Raw genomic sequence first — 19,853 nt, forward strand, 5'->3', positions numbered from 1 at the left:
GCCACCCACCCAGAAAGTGTATGGGAGGCTGGTTGGCTGCCAGCCTTCCTTCCATTCCTATGAGTAATGTGAGTGCTCATGAAGGGGACATGGTTGGGTCCACCCCTTTCCCGGTTATCCCCTCTAGGCCTTTTGGCTTAGATCAAGTGTAAAAAAAGAAAGGATCTTGCGACAGATCGCATCCTGAGGCACGTTTTTTTTTGTGTGAATACTTGCACTTGGGTGACTTGTGAGCACATACTGATACATACGTTCCCTATCTGGGGACCATAAATTAAATGGATTTTTGAGAAAGGGAGCTGATTTGGAAGCTTGCTTCTGTCGCCCTATGCATTGACCCGATGTGGCAGTATCTTCGGGTAGTGAACAGTGCACCACCCCATTCCAGTGTTAAACAAGAAAGATTCTCATTTAATCCTCCGTGGGTGAGAATTTGAGTTTGAGAATTGGAGACCAAAATGATGAGTTGCACTGACTGGTTTATGAACGTCTATTCATTTAGCGTTTTAATGACCATGTTTGCACACTGATTGGTGTAAAAAAATAAAATAAAACTAAATAATAATAATCTAGCACACCTGTGCAGGTTTGACATGACATGACAGGTAGCTGTCTTGTGGGTGGTGCTGAATCCTGTTAAATGACATGAGGGTCTCATGCCTATACACAAGGGTGTGTCATTGCTGTTGCTTGACCATGCATTGGTTTCTGTGGTCAGTGAATGATAAAAACAAAATTTACCATCCATTGATGGATGGGAAATCCGCCATGAGGCATTTGTTTTTAGAAACTGCTGCTCACAACCAATGTTGCAATGGAGTGTCTCCATCTGCTGGTGGTATTGGAAAGGCATTAGTGCTATGACAGGGTCTGAAGAAGAAGAAGAAGAAGAAGAAGAAGAAGAAGAAGAAGAAGAAGACGGAAAAAAATATATATAAAAAGAAAAAGAGAGAGAGAGAGAGAGACTGACTTAGTGAGCGAGTGAGTGAGAGAGTGAGAGTGAGTGAGAGTGAATGAGTGAGTGAGTGATTGAGTGAGTGAGTGAGTGAGTGAGAACAAATGAGTTAAAGCAAGTGAGTGAGAGAGATCGAATGAATGAAAGTCTGAATGACAGAAAGAAAAAAGGATGAAGAAAGAAGCATGAAGAAAAAAAAATGTATATGGAGTTGCTGACATGAGTGCAATCTACAAAGCCGTTGAGGCTGATCCTCATGGGAGGATTATTGCACCAGGACCCTTAGCACTTTTAAAATGCCATTCAATGCCACGGGCTAGATGTAAACTGCAGATGACCATGTTGTGGTAGTTACCATGGATACCCAAGTGATGTGTGAGCTAACACATAGGCCCAACAGATTCCAAGAAGGCCAGAATCACCAGCGGCACCACCATCGATTGTCAGGTCACCCGGATTCAGCAAATACCAGAGTCCAAAATGATGCAGGTTTATACTGTTAATTTTCAGTTTATCGTTACAGTTGGTGTTATTCCATGTCGGAAGGGACGCAGCTACAGCCAGTGGGGTAACTAGAGACAGGCAGGCAGCTATGTGCAACAAAGGTAGGCGTGTTGTTTTCATATGCAGATCTGAAATATTGTCTTATATGCAAGAGGAGGAGTGATGGGGGTTCAGGCAAAAGCCAGGCTATGGATTGCATTGCTAAATGCTCCATCAGAGTGCAATGGTCGCCTGTCCTTTTTTTAAGTGATGATGTGGGTTTAGCCTGTGCTGTATGTATGTATGGGTGGCTGACTGCCACCCACCCAGAAAGTGTATGGGAGGCTGGTTGGCTGCCAGCCTTCCTTCCATTCCTATGAGTAATGTGAGTGCTCATGAAGGGGACATGGTTGGGTCCACCCCTTTCCCGGTTATCCCCTCTAGGCCTTTTGGCTTAGATCAAGTGTAAAAAAAGAAAGGATCTTGCGACAGATCGCATTCTGAGGCACGTTTTTTTTTTGTGTGAATACTTGCACTTGGGTGACTTGTGAGCACATACTGATACATACGTTCCCTATCTGGGGACCATAAATTAAATGGATTTTTGAGAAAGGGAGCTGATTTGGAAGCTTGCTTCTGTTGCCCTATGCATTGACCCGATGTGGCAGTATCTTCGGGTAGTGAACAGTGCACCACCCCATTCCAGTGTTAAACAAGAAAGATTCTCATTTAATCCTCCGTGGGTGAGAATTTGAGTTTGAGAATTGGAGACCAAAATGATGAGTTGCACTGACTGGTTTATGAACGTCTATTCATTTAGCGTTTTAATGACCATGTTTGCACACTGATTGGTGTAAAAAAATAAAATAAAACTAAATAATAATAATCTAGCACACCTGTGCAGGTTTGACATGACATGACAGGTAGCTGTCTTGTGGGTGGTGCTGAATCCTGTTAAATGACATGAGGGTCTCATGCCTATACACAAGGGTGTGTCATTGCTGTTGCTTGACCATGCATTGGTTTCTGTGGTCAGTGAATGATAAAAACAAAATTTACCATCCATTGATGGATGGGAAATCCGCCATGAGGCATTTGTTTTTAGAAACTGCTGCTCACAACCAATGTTGCAATGGAGTGTCTCCATCTGCTGGTGGTATTGGAAAGGCATTAGTGCTATGACAGGGTCTGAAGAAGAAGAAGAAGAAGAAGAAGACGGAAAAAAATATATATAAAAAGAAAAAGAGAGAGAGAGAGAGAGACTGACTTAGTGAGCGAGTGAGTGAGAGAGTGAGAGTGAGTGAGAGTGAATGAGTGAGTGAGTGATTGAGTGAGTGAGTGAGTGAGTGAGAACAAATGAGTTAAAGCAAGTGAGTGAGAGAGATCGAATGAATGAAAGTCTGAATGACAGAAAGAAAAAAGGATGAAGAAAGAAGCATGAAGAAAAAAAAATGTATATGGAGTTGCTGACATGAGTGCAATCTACAAAGCCGTTGAGGCTGATCCTCATGGGAGGATTATTGCACCAGGACCCTTAGCACTTTTAAAATGCCATTCAATGCCACGGGCTAGATGTAAACTGCAGATGACCATGTTGTGGTAGTTACCATGGATACCCAAGTGATGTGTGAGCTAACACATAGGCCCAACAGATTCCAAGAAGGCCAGAATCACCAGCGGCACCACCATCGATTGTCAGGTCACCCGGATTCAGCAAATACCAGAGTCCAAAATGATGCAGGTTTATACTGTTAATTTTCAGTTTATCGTTACAGTTGGTGTTATTCCATGTCGGAAGGGACGCAGCTACAGCCAGTGGGGTAACTAGAGACAGGCAGGCAGCTATGTGCAACAAAGGTAGGCGTGTTGTTTTCATATGCAGATCTGAAATATTGTCTTATATGCAAGAGGAGGAGTGATGGGGGTTCAGGCAAAAGCCAGGCTATGGATTGCATTGCTAAATGCTCCATCAGAGTGCAATGGTCGCCTGTCCTTTTTTTAAGTGATGATGTGGGTTTAGCCTGTGCTGTATGTATGTATGGGTGGCTGACTGCCACCCACCCAGAAAGTGTATGGGAGGCTGGTTGGCTGCCAGCCTTCCTTCCATTCCTATGAGTAATGTGAGTGCTCATGAAGGGGACATGGTTGGGTCCACCCCTTTCCCGGTTATCCCCTCTAGGCCTTTTGGCTTAGATCAAGTGTAAAAAAAGAAAGGATCTTGCGACAGATCGCATCCTGAGGCACGTTTTTTTTTTGTGTGAATACTTGCACTTGGGTGACTTGTGAGCACATACTGATACATACGTTCCCTATCTGGGGACCATAAATTAAATGGATTTTTGAGAAAGGGAGCTGATTTGGAAGCTTGCTTCTGTCGCCCTATGCATTGACCCGATGTGGCAGTATCTTCGGGTAGTGAACAGTGCACCACCCCATTCCAGTGTTAAACAAGAAAGATTCTCATTTAATCCTCCGTGGGTGAGAATTTGAGTTTGAGAATTGGAGACCAAAATGATGAGTTGCACTGACTGGTTTATGAACGTCTATTCATTTAGCGTTTTAATGACCATGTTTGCACACTGATTGGTGTAAAAAAATAAAATAAAACTAAATAATAATAATCTAGCACACCTGTGCAGGTTTGACATGACATGACAGGTAGCTGTCTTGTGGGTGGTGCTGAATCCTGTTAAATGACATGAGGGTCTCATGCCTATACACAAGGGTGTGTCATTGCTGTTGCTTGACCATGCATTGGTTTCTGTGGTCAGTGAATGATAAAAACAAAATTTACCATCCATTGATGGATGGGAAATCCGCCATGAGGCATTTGTTTTTAGAAACTGCTGCTCACAACCAATGTTGCAATGGAGTGTCTCCATCTGCTGGTGGTATTGGAAAGGCATTAGTGCTATGACAGGGTCTGAAGAAGAAGAAGAAGAAGAAGAAGACGGAAAAAAATATATATAAAAAGAAAAAGAGAGAGAGAGAGAGAGAGAGACTGACTTAGTGAGCGAGTGAGTGAGAGAGTGAGAGTGAGTGAGAGTGAATGAGTGAGTGAGTGATTGAGTGAGTGAGTGAGTGAGTGAGTGAGAACAAATGAGTTAAAGCAAGTGAGTGAGAGAGATCGAATGAATGAAAGTCTGAATGACAGAAAGAAAAAAGGATGAAGAAAGAAGCATGAAGAAAAAAAATGTATATGGAGTTGCTGACATGAGTGCAATCTACAAAGCCGTTGAGGCTGATCCTCATGGGAGGATTATTGCACCAGGACCCTTAGCACTTTTAAAATGCCATTCAATGCCACGGGCTAGATGTAAACTGCAGATGACCATGTTGTGGTAGTTACCATGGATACCCAAGTGATGTGTGAGCTAACACATAGGCCCAACAGATTCCAAGAAGGCCAGAATCACCAGCGGCACCACCATCGATTGTCAGGTCACCCGGATTCAGCAAATACCAGAGTCCAAAATGATGCAGGTTTATACTGTTAATTTTCAGTTTATCGTTACAGTTGGTGTTATTCCATGTCGGAAGGGACGCAGCTACAGCCAGTGGGGTAACTAGAGACAGGCAGGCAGCTATGTGCAACAAAGGTAGGCGTGTTGTTTTCATATGCAGATCTGAAATATTGTCTTATATGCAAGAGGAGGAGTGATGGGGGTTCAGGCAAAAGCCAGGCTATGGATTGCATTGCTAAATGCTCCATCAGAGTGCAATGGTCGCCTGTCCTTTTTTTAAGTGATGATGTGGGTTTAGCCTGTGCTGTATGTATGTATGGGTGGCTGACTGCCACCCACCCAGAAAGTGTATGGGAGGCTGGTTGGCTGCCAGCCTTCCTTCCATTCCTATGAGTAATGTGAGTGCTCATGAAGGGGACATGGTTGGGTCCACCCCTTTCCCGGTTATCCCCTCTAGGCCTTTTGGCTTAGATCAAGTGTAAAAAAAGAAAGGATCTTGCGACAGATCGCATCCTGAGGCACGTTTTTTTTTGTGTGAATACTTGCACTTGGGTGACTTGTGAGCACATACTGATACATACGTTCCCTATCTGGGGACCATAAATTAAATGGATTTTTGAGAAAGGGAGCTGATTTGGAAGCTTGCTTCTGTCGCCCTATGCATTGACCCGATGTGGCAGTATCTTCGGGTAGTGAACAGTGCACCACCCCATTCCAGTGTTAAACAAGAAAGATTCTCATTTAATCCTCCGTGGGTGAGAATTTGAGTTTGAGAATTGGAGACCAAAATGATGAGTTGCACTGACTGGTTTATGAACGTCTATTCATTTAGCGTTTTAATGACCATGTTTGCACACTGATTGGTGTAAAAAAATAAAATAAAACTAAATAATAATAATCTAGCACACCTGTGCAGGTTTGACATGACATGACAGGTAGCTGTCTTGTGGGTGGTGCTGAATCCTGTTAAATGACATGAGGGTCTCATGCCTATACACAAGGGTGTGTCATTGCTGTTGCTTGACCATGCATTGGTTTCTGTGGTCAGTGAATGATAAAAACAAAATTTACCATCCATTGATGGATGGGAAATCCGCCATGAGGCATTTGTTTTTAGAAACTGCTGCTCACAACCAATGTTGCAATGGAGTGTCTCCATCTGCTGGTGGTATTGGAAAGGCATTAGTGCTATGACAGGGTCTGAAGAAGAAGAAGAAGAAGAAGAAGAAGAAGAAGAAGAAGACGGAAAAAAATATATATAAAAAGAAAAAGAGAGAGAGAGAGAGAGACTGACTTAGTGAGCGAGTGAGTGAGAGAGTGAGAGTGAGTGAGAGTGAATGAGTGAGTGAGTGATTGAGTGAGTGAGTGAGTGAGTGAGTGAGTGAGAACAAATGAGTTAAAGCAAGTGAGTGAGAGAGATCGAATGAATGAAAGTCTGAATGACAGAAAGAAAAAAGGATGAAGAAAGAAGCATGAAGAAAAAAAAATGTATATGGAGTTGCTGACATGAGTGCAATCTACAAAGCCGTTGAGGCTGATCCTCATGGGAGGATTATTGCACCAGGACCCTTAGCACTTTTAAAATGCCATTCAATGCCACGGGCTAGATGTAAACTGCAGATGACCATGTTGTGGTAGTTACCATGGATACCCAAGTGATGTGTGAGCTAACACATAGGCCCAACAGATTCCAAGAAGGCCAGAATCACCAGCGGCACCACCATCGATTGTCAGGTCACCCGGATTCAGCAAATACCAGAGTCCAAAATGATGCAGGTTTATACTGTTAATTTTCAGTTTATCGTTACAGTTGGTGTTATTCCATGTCGGAAGGGACGCAGCTACAGCCAGTGGGGTAACTAGAGACAGGCAGGCAGCTATGTGCAACAAAGGTAGGCGTGTTGTTTTCATATGCAGATCTGAAATATTGTCTTATATGCAAGAGGAGGAGTGATGGGGGTTCAGGCAAAAGCCAGGCTATGGATTGCATTGCTAAATGCTCCATCAGAGTGCAATGGTCGCCTGTCCTTTTTTTAAGTGATGATGTGGGTTTAGCCTGTGCTGTATGTATGTATGGGTGGCTGACTGCCACCCACCCAGAAAGTGTATGGGAGGCTGGTTGGCTGCCAGCCTTCCTTCCATTCCTATGAGTAATGTGAGTGCTCATGAAGGGGACATGGTTGGGTCCACCCCTTTCCCGGTTATCCCCTCTAGGCCTTTTGGCTTAGATCAAGTGTAAAAAAAGAAAGGATCTTGCGACAGATCGCATCCTGAGGCACGTTTTTTTTTTGTGTGAATACTTGCACTTGGGTGACTTGTGAGCACATACTGATACATACGTTCCCTATCTGGGGACCATAAATTAAATGGATTTTTGAGAAAGGGAGCTGATTTGGAAGCTTGCTTCTGTCGCCCTATGCATTGACCCGATGTGGCAGTATCTTCGGGTAGTGAACAGTGCACCACCCCATTCCAGTGTTAAACAAGAAAGATTCTCATTTAATCCTCCGTGGGTGAGAATTTGAGTTTGAGAATTGGAGACCAAAATGATGAGTTGCACTGACTGGTTTATGAACGTCTATTCATTTAGCGTTTTAATGACCATGTTTGCACACTGATTGGTGTAAAAAAATAAAATAAAACTAAATAATAATAATCTAGCACACCTGTGCAGGTTTGACATGACATGACAGGTAGCTGTCTTGTGGGTGGTGCTGAATCCTGTTAAATGACATGAGGGTCTCATGCCTATACACAAGGGTGTGTCATTGCTGTTGCTTGACCATGCATTGGTTTCTGTGGTCAGTGAATGATAAAAACAAAATTTACCATCCATTGATGGATGGGAAATCCGCCATGAGGCATTTGTTTTTAGAAACTGCTGCTCACAACCAATGTTGCAATGGAGTGTCTCCATCTGCTGGTGGTATTGGAAAGGCATTAGTGCTATGACAGGGTCTGAAGAAGAAGAAGAAGAAGAAGAAGACGGAAAAAAAATATATATAAAAAGAAAAAGAGAGAGAGAGAGAGACTGACTTAGTGAGCGAGTGAGTGAGAGAGTGAGAGTGAGTGAGAGTGAATGAGTGAGTGAGTGATTGAGTGAGTGAGTGAGTGAGTGAGAACAAATGAGTTAAAGCAAGTGAGTGAGAGAGATCGAATGAATGAAAGTCTGAATGACAGAAAGAAAAAAGGATGAAGAAAGAAGCATGAAGAAAAAAAAATGTATATGGAGTTGCTGACATGAGTGCAATCTACAAAGCCGTTGAGGCTGATCCTCATGGGAGGATTATTGCACCAGGACCCTTAGCACTTTTAAAATGCCATTCAATGCCACGGGCTAGATGTAAACTGCAGATGACCATGTTGTGGTAGTTACCATGGATACCCAAGTGATGTGTGAGCTAACACATAGGCCCAACAGATTCCAAGAAGGCCAGAATCACCAGCGGCACCACCATCGATTGTCAGGTCACCCGGATTCAGCAAATACCAGAGTCCAAAATGATGCAGGTTTATACTGTTAATTTTCAGTTTATCGTTACAGTTGGTGTTATTCCATGTCGGAAGGGACGCAGCTACAGCCAGTGGGGTAACTAGAGACAGGCAGGCAGCTATGTGCAACAAAGGTAGGCGTGTTGTTTTCATATGCAGATCTGAAATATTGTCTTATATGCAAGAGGAGGAGTGATGGGGGTTCAGGCAAAAGCCAGGCTATGGATTGCATTGCTAAATGCTCCATCAGAGTGCAATGGTCGCCTGTCCTTTTTTTAAGTGATGATGTGGGTTTAGCCTGTGCTGTATGTATGTATGGGTGGCTGACTGCCACCCACCCAGAAAGTGTATGGGAGGCTGGTTGGCTGCCAGCCTTCCTTCCATTCCTATGAGTAATGTGAGTGCTCATGAAGGGGACATGGTTGGGTCCACCCCTTTCCCGGTTATCCCCTCTAGGCCTTTTGGCTTAGATCAAGTGTAAAAAAAGAAAGGATCTTGCGACAGATCGCATCCTGAGGCACGTTTTTTTTTGTGTGAATACTTGCACTTGGGTGACTTGTGAGCACATACTGATACATACGTTCCCTATCTGGGGACCATAAATTAAATGGATTTTTGAGAAAGGGAGCTGATTTGGAAGCTTGCTTCTGTCGCCCTATGCATTGACCCGATGTGGCAGTATCTTCGGGTAGTGAACAGTGCACCACCCCATTCCAGTGTTAAACAAGAAAGATTCTCATTTAATCCTCCGTGGGTGAGAATTTGAGTTTGAGAATTGGAGACCAAAATGATGAGTTGCACTGACTGGTTTATGAACGTCTATTCATTTAGCGTTTTAATGACCATGTTTGCACACTGATTGGTGTAAAAAAATAAAATAAAACTAAATAATAATAATCTAGCACACCTGTGCAGGTTTGACATGACATGACAGGTAGCTGTCTTGTGGGTGGTGCTGAATCCTGTTAAATGACATGAGGGTCTCATGCCTATACACAAGGGTGTGTCATTGCTGTTGCTTGACCATGCATTGGTTTCTGTGGTCAGTGAATGATAAAAACAAAATTTACCATCCATTGATGGATGGGAAATCCGCCATGAGGCATTTGTTTTTAGAAACTGCTGCTCACAACCAATGTTGCAATGGAGTGTCTCCATCTGCTGGTGGTATTGGAAAGGCATTAGTGCTATGACAGGGTCTGAAGAAGAAGAAGAAGAAGAAGAAGACGGAAAAAATATATATAAAAAGAAAAAGAGAGAGAGAGAGAGAGACTGACTTAGTGAGCGAGTGAGTGAGAGAGTGAGAGTGAGTGAGAGTGAATGAAGTGAGTGAGTGATTGAGTGAGTGAGTGAGTGAGTGAGAACAAATGAGTTAAAGCAAGTGAGTGAGAGAGATCGAATGAATGAAAGTCTGAATGACAGAAAGAAAAAAGGATGAAGAAAGAAGCATGAAGAAAAAAAAATGTATATGGAGTTGCTGACATGAGTGCAATCTACAAAGCCGTTGAGGCTGATCCTCATGGGAGGATTATTGCACCAGGACCCTTAGCACTTTTAAAATGCCATTCAATGCCACGGGCTAGATGTAAACTGCAGATGACCATGTTGTGGTAGTTACCATGGATACCCAAGTGATGTGTGAGCTAACACATAGGCCCAACAGATTCCAAGAAGGCCAGAATCACCAGCGGCACCACCATCGATTGTCAGGTCACCCGGATTCAGCAAATACCAGAGTCCAAAATGATGCAGGTTTATACTGTTAATTTTCAGTTTATCGTTACAGTTGGTGTTATTCCATGTCGGAAGGGACGCAGCTACAGCCAGTGGGGTAACTAGAGACAGGCAGGCAGCTATGTGCAACAAAGGTAGGCGTGTTGTTTTCATATGCAGATCTGAAATATTGTCTTATATGCAAGAGGAGGAGTGATGGGGGTTCAGGCAAAAGCCAGGCTATGGATTGCATTGCTAAATGCTCCATCAGAGTGCAATGGTCGCCTGTCCTTTTTTTAAGTGATGATGTGGGTTTAGCCTGTGCTGTATGTATGTATGGGTGGCTGACTGCCACCCACCCAGAAAGTGTATGGGAGGCTGGTTGGCTGCCAGCCTTCCTTCCATTCCTATGAGTAATGTGAGTGCTCATGAAGGGGACATGGTTGGGTCCACCCCTTTCCCGGTTATCCCCTCTAGGCCTTTTGGCTTAGATCAAGTGTAAAAAAAGAAAGGATCTTGCGACAGATCGCATCCTGAGGCACGTTTTTTTTTGTGTGAATACTTGCACTTGGGTGACTTGTGAGCACATACTGATACATACGTTCCCTATCTGGGGACCATAAATTAAATGGATTTTTGAGAAAGGGAGCTGATTTGGAAGCTTGCTTCTGTCGCCCTATGCATTGACCCGATGTGGCAGTATCTTCGGGTAGTGAACAGTGCACCACCCCATTCCAGTGTTAAACAAGAAAGATTCTCATTTAATCCTCCGTGGGTGAGAATTTGAGTTTGAGAATTGGAGACCAAAATGATGAGTTGCACTGACTGGTTTATGAACGTCTATTCATTTAGCGTTTTAATGACCATGTTTGCACACTGATTGGTGTAAAAAAATAAAATAAAACTAAATAATAATAATCTAGCACACCTGTGCAGGTTTGACATGACATGACAGGTAGCTGTCTTGTGGGTGGTGCTGAATCCTGTTAAATGACATGAGGGTCTCATGCCTATACACAAGGGTGTGTCATTGCTGTTGCTTGACCATGCATTGGTTTCTGTGGTCAGTGAATGATAAAAACAAAATTTACCATCCATTGATGGATGGGAAATCCGCCATGAGGCATTTGTTTTTAGAAACTGCTGCTCACAACCAATGTTGCAATGGAGTGTCTCCATCTGCTGGTGGTATTGGAAAGGCATTAGTGCTATGACAGGGTCTGAAGAAGAAGAAGAAGAAGAAGAAGAAGACGGAAAAAAATATATATAAAAAGAAAAAGAGAGAGAGAGAGAGAGAGACTGACTTAGTGAGCGAGTGAGTGAGAGAGTGAGAGTGAGTGAGAGTGAATGAGTGAGTGAGTGATTGAGTGAGTGAGTGAGTGAGTGAGAACAAATGAGTTAAAGCAAGTGAGTGAGAGAGATCGAATGAATGAAAGTCTGAATGACAGAAAGAAAAAAGGATGAAGAAAGAAGCATGAGAAAAAAAAATGTATATGGAGTTGCTGACATGAGTGCAATCTACAAAGCCGTTGAGGCTGATCCTCATGGGAGGATTATTGCACCAGGACCCTTAGCACTTTTAAAATGCCATTCAATGCCACGGGCTAGATGTAAACTGCAGATGACCATGTTGTGGTAGTTACCATGGATACCCAAGTGATGTGTGAGCTAACACATAGGCCCAACAGATTCCAAGAAGGCCAGAATCACCAGCGGCACCACCATCGATTGTCAGGTCACCCGGATTCAGCAAATACCAGAGTCCAAAATGATGCAGGTTTATACTGTTAATTTTCAGTTTATCGTTACAGTTGGTGTTATTCCATGTCGGAAGGGACGCAGCTACAGCCAGTGGGGTAACTAGAGACAGGCAGGCAGCTATGTGCAACAAAGGTAGGCGTGTTGTTTTCATATGCAGATCTGAAATATTGTCTTATATGCAAGAGGAGGAGTGATGGGGGTTCAGGCAAAAGCCAGGCTATGGATTGCATTGCTAAATGCTCCATCAGAGTGCAATGGTCGCCTGTCCTTTTTTTAAGTGATGATGTGGGTTTAGCCTGTGCTGTATGTATGTATGGGTGGCTGACTGCCACCCACCCAGAAAGTGTATGGGAGGCTGGTTGGCTGCCAGCCTTCCTTCCATTCCTATGAGTAATGTGAGTGCTCATGAAGGGGACATGGTTGGGTCCACCCCTTTCCCGGTTATCCCCTCTAGGCCTTTTGGCTTAGATCAAGTGTAAAAAAAGAAAGGATCTTGCGACAGATCGCATCCTGAGGCACGTTTTTTTTTGTGTGAATACTTGCACTTGGGTGACTTGTGAGCACATACTGATACATACGTTCCCTATCTGGGGACCATAAATTAAATGGATTTTTGAGAAAGGGAGCTGATTTGGAAGCTTGCTTCTGTCGCCCTATGCATTGACCCGATGTGGCAGTATCTTCGGGTAGTGAACAGTGCACCACCCCATTCCAGTGTTAAACAAGAAAGATTCTCATTTAATCCTCCGTGGGTGAGAATTTGAGTTTGAGAATTGGAGACCAAAATGATGAGTTGCACTGACTGGTTTATGAACGTCTATTCATTTAGCGTTTTAATGACCATGTTTGCACACTGATTGGTGTAAAAAAATAAAATAAAACTAAATAATAATAATCTAGCACACCTGTGCAGGTTTGACATGACATGACAGGTAGCTGTCTTGTGGGTGGTGCTGAATCCTGTTAAATGACATGAGGGTCTCATGCCTATACACAAGGGTGTGTCATTGCTGTTGCTTGACCATGCATTGGTTTCTGTGGTCAGTGAATGATAAAAACAAAATTTACCATCCATTGATGGATGGGAAATCCGCCATGAGGCATTTGTTTTTAGAAACTGCTGCTCACAACCAATGTTGCAATGGAGTGTCTCCATCTGCTGGTGGTATTGGAAAGGCATTAGTGCTATGACAGGGTCTGAAGAAGAAGAAGAAGAAGAAGAAGAAGAAGAAGAAGAAGAAGACGGAAAAAAATATATATAAAAAGAAAAAGAGAGAGAGAGAGAGACTGACTTAGTGAGCGAGTGAGTGAGAGAGTGAGAGTGAGTGAGAGTGAATGAGTGAGTGAGTGATTGAGTGAGTGAGTGAGTGAGTGAGAACAAATGAGTTAAAGCAAGTGAGTGAGAGAGATCGAATGAATGAAAGTCTGAATGACAGAAAGAAAAAAGGATGAAGAAAGAAGCATGAAGAAAAAAAAATGTATATGGAGTTGCTGACATGAGTGCAATCTACAAAGCCGTTGAGGCTGATCCTCATGGGAGGATTATTGCACCAGGACCCTTAGCACTTTTAAATGCCATTCAATGCCACGGGCTAGATGTAAACTGCAGATGACCATGTTGTGGTAGTTACCATGGATACCCAAGTGATGTGTGAGCTAACACATAGGCCCAACAGATTCCAAGAAGGCCAGAATCACCAGCGGCACCACCATCGATTGTCAGGTCACCCGGATTCAGCAAATACCAGAGTCCAAAATGATGCAGGTTTATACTGTTAATTTTCAGTTTATCGTTACAGTTGGTGTTATTCCATGTCGGAAGGGACGCAGCTACAGCCAGTGGGGTAACTAGAGACAGGCAGGCAGCTATGTGCAACAAAGGTAGGCGTGTTGTTTTCATATGCAGATCTGAAATATTGTCTTATATGCAAGAGGAGGAGTGATGGGGGTTCAGGCAAAAGCCAGGCTATGGATTGCATTGCTAAATGCTCCATCAGAGTGCAATGGTCGCCCTGTCCTTTTTTTAAGTGATGATGTGGGTTTAGCCTGTGCTGTATGTATGTATGGGTGGCTGACTGCCACCCACCCAGAAAGTGTATGGGAGGCTGGTTGGCTGCCAGCCTCCCTTCCATTCCTATGAGTAATGTGAGTGCTCATGAAGGGGACATGGTTGGGTCCACCCCTTTCCCGGTTATCCCCTCTAGGCCTTTTGGCTTAGATCAAGTGTAAAAAAAGAAAGGATCTTGCGACAGATCGCATCCTGAGGCACGTTTTTTTTTGTGTGAATACTTGCACTTGGGTGACTTGTGAGCACATACTGATACATACGTTCCCTATCTGGGGACCATAAATTAAATGGATTTTTGAGAAAGGGAGCTGATTTGGAAGCTTGCTTCTGTCGCCCTATGCATTGACCCGATGTGGCAGTATCTTCGGGTAGTGAACAGTGCACCACCCCATTCCAGTGTTAAACAAGAAAGATTCTCATTTAATCCTCCGTGGGTGAGAATTTGAGTTTGAGAATTGGAGACCAAAATGATGAGTTGCACTGACTGGTTTATGAACGTCTATTCATTTAGCGTTTTAATGACCATGTTTGCACACTGATTGGTGTAAAAAAATAAAATAAAACTAAATAATAATAATCTAGCACACCTGTGCAGGTTTGACATGACATGACAGGTAGCTGTCTTGTGGGTGGTGCTGAATCCTGTTAAATGACATGAGGGTCTCATGCCTATACACAAGGGTGTGTCATTGCTGTTGCTTGACCATGCATTGGTTTCTGTGGTCAGTGAATGATAAAAACAAAATTTACCATCCATTGATGGATGGGAAATCCGCCATGAGGCATTTGTTTTTAGAAACTGCTGCTCACAACCAATGTTGCAATGGAGTGTCTCCATCTGCTGGTGGTATTGGAAAGGCATTAGTGCTATGACAGGGTCTGAAGAAGAAGAAGAAGAAGAAGAAGACGGAAAAAAATATATATAAAAAGAAAAAGAGAGAGAGAGACTGACTTAGTGAGCGAGTGAGTGAGAGAGTGAGAGTGAGTGAGTGAGTGAGTGATTGAGTGAGTGAGTGAGTGAGTGAGAACAAATGAGTTAAAGCAAGTGAGTGAGAGAGATCGAATGAATGAAAGTCTGAATGACAGAAAGAAAAAAGGATGAAGAAAGAAGCATGAAGAAAAAAAAATGTATATGGAGTTGCTGACATGAGTGCAATCTACAAAGCCGTTGAGGCTGATCCTCATGGGAGGATTATTGCACCAGGACCCTTAGCACTTTTAAAATGCCATTCAATGCCACGGGCTAGATGTAAACTGCAGATGACCATGTTGTGGTAGTTACCATGGATACCCAAGTGATGTGTGAGCTAACACATAGGCCCAACAGATTCCAAGAAGGCCAGAATCACCAGCGGCACCACCATCGATTGTCAGGTCACCCGGATTCAGCAAATACCAGAGTCCAAAATGATGCAGGTTTATACTGTTAATTTTCAGTTTATCGTTACAGTTGGTGTTATTCCATGTCGGAAGGGACGCAGCTACAGCCAGTGGGGTAACTAGAGACAGGCAGGCAGCTATGTGCAACAAAGGTAGGCGTGTTGTTTTCATATGCAGATCTGAAATATTGTCTTATACTGAAATATTGTCTTATATGCAAGAGGAGGAGTGATGGGGGTTCAGGCAAAAGCCAGGCTATGGATTGCATTGCTAAATGCTCCATCAGAGTGCAATGGTCGCCTGTCCTTTTTTTAAGTGATGATGTGGGTTTAGCCTGTGCTGTATGTATGTATGGGTGGCTGACTGCCACCCACCCAGAAAGTGTATGGGAGGCTGGTTGGCTGCCAGCCTTCCTTCCATTCCTATGAGTAATGTGAGTGCTCATGAAGGGGACATGGTTGGGTCCACCCCTTTCCCGGTTATCCCCTCTAGGCCTTTTGGCTTAGATCAAGTGTAAAAAAAGAAAGGATCTTGCGACAGATCGCATCCTGAGGCACGTTTTTTTTTGTGTGAATACTTGCACTTGGGTGACTTGTGAGCACATACTGATACATACGTTCCCTATCTGGGGACCATAAATTAAATGGATTTTTGAGAAAGGGAGCTGATTTGGAAGCTTGCTTCTGTCGCCCTATGCATTGACCCGATGTGGCAGTATCTTCGGGTAGTGAACAGTGCACCACCCCATTCCAGTGTTAAACAAGAAAGATTCTCATTTAATCCTCCGTGGGTGAGAATTTGAGTTTGAGAATTGGAGACCAAAATGATGAGTTGCACTGACTGGTTTATGAACGTCTATTCATTTAGCGTTTTAATGACCATGTTTGCACACTGATTGGTGTAAAAAAATAAAATAAAACTAAATAATAATAATCTAGCACACCTGTGCAGGTTTGACATGACATGACAGGTAGCTGTCTTGTGGGTGGTGCTGAATCCTGTTAAATGACATGAGGGTCTCATGCCTATACACAAGGGTGTGTCATTGCTGTTGCTTGACCATGCATTGGTTTCTGTGGTCAGTGAATGATAAAAACAAAATTTACCATCCATTGATGGATGGGAAATCCGCCATTAGGCATTTGTTTTTAGAAACTGCTACTCACAACCAATGTTGCAATGGAGTGTCTCCATCTGCTGGTGGTATTGGAAAGGCATTAGTGCTATGACAGGGTCTGAAGAAGAAGAAGAAGAAGAAGAAGAAGAAGAAGAAGAAGAAGAAGAAGAAGAAGAAGAAGAAGACGGAAAAAAATATATATAAAAAGAAAAAGAGAGAGAGAGAGAGAGACTGACTTAGTGAGCGAGTGAGTGAGAGAGTGAGAGTGAGTGAGAGTGAATGAGTGAGTGAGTGATTGAGTGAGTGAGTGAGTGAGTGAGAACAAATGAGTTAAAGCAAGTGAGTGAGAGAGATCGAATGAATGAAAGTCTGTATGACAGAAAGAAAAAAGGATGAAGAAAGAAGCATGAAGAAAAAAAAATGTATATGGAGTTGCTGACATGAGTGCAATCTACAAAGCCGTTGAGGCTGATCCTCATGGGAGGATTATTGCACCAGGACCCTTAGCACTTTTAAAATGCCATTCAATGCCACGGGCTAGATGTAAACTGCAGATGACCATGTTGTGGTAGTTACCATGGATACCCAAGTGATGTGTGAGCTAACACATAGGCCCAACAGATTCCAAGAAGGCCAGAATCACCAGCGGCACCACCATCGATTGTCAGGTCACCCGGATTCAGCAAATACCAGAGTCCAAAATGATGCAGGTTTATACTGTTAATTTTCAGTTTATCGTTACAGTTGGTGTTATTCCATGTCGGAAGGGACGCAGCTACAGCCAGTGGGGTAACTAGAGACAGGCAGGCAGCTATGTGCAACAAAGGTAGGCGTGTTGTTTTCATATGCAGATCTGAAATATTGTCTTATATGCAAGAGGAGGAGTGATGGGGGTTCAGGCAAAAGCCAGGCTATGGATTGCATTGCTAAATGCTCCATCAGAGTGCAATGGTCGCCTGTCCTTTTTTTAAGTGATGATGTGGGTTTAGCCTGTGCTGTATGTATGTATGGGTGGCTGACTGCCACCCACCCAGAAAGTGTATGGGAGGCTGGTTGGCTGCCAGCCTTCCTTCCATTCCTATGAGTAATGTGAGTGCTCATGAAGGGGACATGGTTGGGTCCACCCCTTTCCCGATTATCCCCTCTAGGCCTTTTGGCTTAGATCAAGTGTAAAAAAAGAAAGGATCTTGCGACAGATCGCATCCTGAGGCACGTTTTTTTTTGTGTGAATACTTGCACTTGGGTGACTTGTGAGCACATACTGATACATACGTTCCCTATCTGGGGACCATAAATTAAATGGATTTTTGAGAAAGGGAGCTGATTTGGAAGCTTGCTTCTGTCGCCCTATGCATTGACCCGATGTGGCAGTATCTTCGGGTAGTGAACAGTGCACCACCCCATTCCAGTGTTAAACAAGAAAGATTCTCATTTAATCCTCCGTGGGTGAGAATTTGAGTTTGAGAATTGGAGACCAAAATGATGAGTTGCACTGACTGGTTTATGAACGTCTATTCATTTAGCGTTTTAATGACCATGTTTGCACACTGATTGGTGTAAAAAAATAAAATAAAACTAAATAATAATAATCTAGCACACCTGTGCAGGTTTGACATGACATGACAGGTAGCTGTCTTGTGGGTGGTGCTGAATCCTGTTAAATGACATGAGGGTCTCATGCCTATACACAAGGGTGTGTCATTGCTGTTGCTTGACCATGCATTGGTTTCTGTGGTCAGTGAATGATAAAAACAAAATTTACCATCCATTGATGGATGGGAAATCCGCCATGAGGCATTTGTTTTTAGAAACTGCTGCTCACAACCAATGTTGCAATGGAGTGTCTCCATCTGCTGGTGGTATTGGAAAGGCATTAGTGCTATGACAGGGTCTGAAGAAGAAGAAGAAGAAGAAGAAGAAGAAGAAGAAGACGGAAAAAAATATATATAAAAAGAAAAAGAGAGAGAGAGAGAGACTGACTTAGTGAGCGAGTGAGTGAGAGAGTGAGAGTGAGTGAGAGTGAATGAGTGAGTGAGTGATTGAGTGAGTGAGTGAGTGAGTGAGAACAAATGAGTTAAAGCAAGTGAGTGAGAGAGATCGAATGAATGAAAGTCTGAATGACAGAAAGAAAAAAGGATGAAGAAAGAAGCATGAAGAAAAAAAAATGTATATGGAGTTGCTGACATGAGTGCAATCTACAAAGCCGTTGAGGCTGATCCTCATGGGAGGATTATTGCACCAGGACCCTTAGCACTTTTAAAATGCCATTCAATGCCACGGGCTAGATGTAAACTGCAGATGACCATGTTGTGGTAGTTACCATGGATACCCAAGTGATGTGTGAGCTAACACATAGGCCCAACAGATTCCAAGAAGGCCAGAATCACCAGCGGCACCACCATCGATTGTCAGGTCACCCGGATTCAGCAAATACCAGAGTCCAAAATGATGCAGGTTTATACTGTTAATTTTCAGTTTATCGTTACAGTTGGTGTTATTCCATGTCGGAAGGGACGCAGCTACAGCCAGTGGGGTAACTAGAGACAGGCAGGCAGCTATGTGCAACAAAGGTAGGCGTGTTGTTTTCATATGCAGATCTGAAATATTGTCTTATATGCAAGAGGAGGAGTGATGGGGGTTCAGGCAAAAGCCAGGCTATGGATTGCATTGCTAAATGCTCCATCAGAGTGCAATGGTCGCCTGTCCTTTTTTTAAGTGATGATGTGGGTTTAGCCTGTGCTGTATGTATGTATGGGTGGCTGACTGCCACCCACCCAGAAAGTGTATGGGAGGCTGGTTGGCTGCCAGCCTTCCTTCCATTCCTATGAGTAATGTGAGTGCTCATGAAGGGGACATGGTTGGGTCCACCCCTTTCCCGGTTATCCCCTCTAGGCCTTTTGGCTTAGATCAAGTGTAAAAAAAGAAAGGATCTTGCGACAGATCGCATCCTGAGGCACGTTTTTTTTTGTGTGAATACTTGCACTTGGGTGACTTGTGAGCACATACTGATACATACGTTCCCTATCTGGGGACCATAAATTAAATGGATTTTTGAGAAAGGGAGCTGATTTGGAAGCTTGCTTCTGTCGCCCTATGCATTGACCCGATGTGGCAGTATCTTCGGGTAGTGAACAGTGCACCACCCCATTCCAGTGTTAAACAAGAAAGATTCTCATTTAATCCTCCGTGGGTGAGAATTTGAGTTTGAGAATTGGAGACCAAAATGATGAGTTGCACTGACTGGTTTATGAACGTCTATTCATTTAGCGTTTTAATGACCATGTTTGCACACTGATTGGTGTAAAAAAATAAAATAAAACTAAATAATAATAATCTAGCACACCTGTGCAGGTTTGACATGACATGACAGGTAGCTGTCTTGTGGGTGGTGCTGAATCCTGTTAAATGACATGAGGGTCT

The 19,853-nt window shown here is 43.3% G+C and overlaps 12 pseudogenes; all 12 read left to right on the forward strand.

The window, feature by feature from the left end:
- Nucleotides 1–116: 116 nt before the first annotated feature.
- On the forward strand, nucleotides 117–380 carry LOC130286960 (U2 spliceosomal RNA; annotated as a pseudogene).
- A 1,491-nt stretch (nucleotides 381–1,871) lies between these two features.
- Nucleotides 1,872–2,136, forward strand: LOC130287789 (U2 spliceosomal RNA; annotated as a pseudogene).
- A 1,470-nt stretch (nucleotides 2,137–3,606) lies between these two features.
- Nucleotides 3,607–3,871, forward strand: LOC130288064 (U2 spliceosomal RNA; annotated as a pseudogene).
- Nucleotides 3,872–5,348: 1,477 nt separating this feature from the next.
- On the forward strand, nucleotides 5,349–5,612 carry LOC130286961 (U2 spliceosomal RNA; annotated as a pseudogene).
- Nucleotides 5,613–7,105: 1,493 nt separating this feature from the next.
- On the forward strand, nucleotides 7,106–7,370 carry LOC130288065 (U2 spliceosomal RNA; annotated as a pseudogene).
- Nucleotides 7,371–8,839: 1,469 nt separating this feature from the next.
- Nucleotides 8,840–9,103, forward strand: LOC130286962 (U2 spliceosomal RNA; annotated as a pseudogene).
- Nucleotides 9,104–10,573: 1,470 nt separating this feature from the next.
- On the forward strand, nucleotides 10,574–10,837 carry LOC130286963 (U2 spliceosomal RNA; annotated as a pseudogene).
- Nucleotides 10,838–12,311: 1,474 nt separating this feature from the next.
- On the forward strand, nucleotides 12,312–12,575 carry LOC130286964 (U2 spliceosomal RNA; annotated as a pseudogene).
- Nucleotides 12,576–14,061: 1,486 nt separating this feature from the next.
- Nucleotides 14,062–14,325, forward strand: LOC130286965 (U2 spliceosomal RNA; annotated as a pseudogene).
- A 1,472-nt stretch (nucleotides 14,326–15,797) lies between these two features.
- LOC130286966 (U2 spliceosomal RNA) lies at nucleotides 15,798–16,061 on the forward strand (annotated as a pseudogene).
- Nucleotides 16,062–17,570: 1,509 nt separating this feature from the next.
- Nucleotides 17,571–17,834, forward strand: LOC130286967 (U2 spliceosomal RNA; annotated as a pseudogene).
- Nucleotides 17,835–19,314: 1,480 nt separating this feature from the next.
- LOC130286969 (U2 spliceosomal RNA) lies at nucleotides 19,315–19,578 on the forward strand (annotated as a pseudogene).
- The last annotated feature ends 275 nt before the right edge of the window (nucleotides 19,579–19,853 follow it).

This window comes from Hyla sarda, chromosome 8, assembly GCF_029499605.1.
Source record: "Hyla sarda isolate aHylSar1 chromosome 8, aHylSar1.hap1, whole genome shotgun sequence".
Lineage (NCBI taxonomy): Eukaryota > Metazoa > Chordata > Amphibia > Anura > Hylidae > Hyla > Hyla sarda.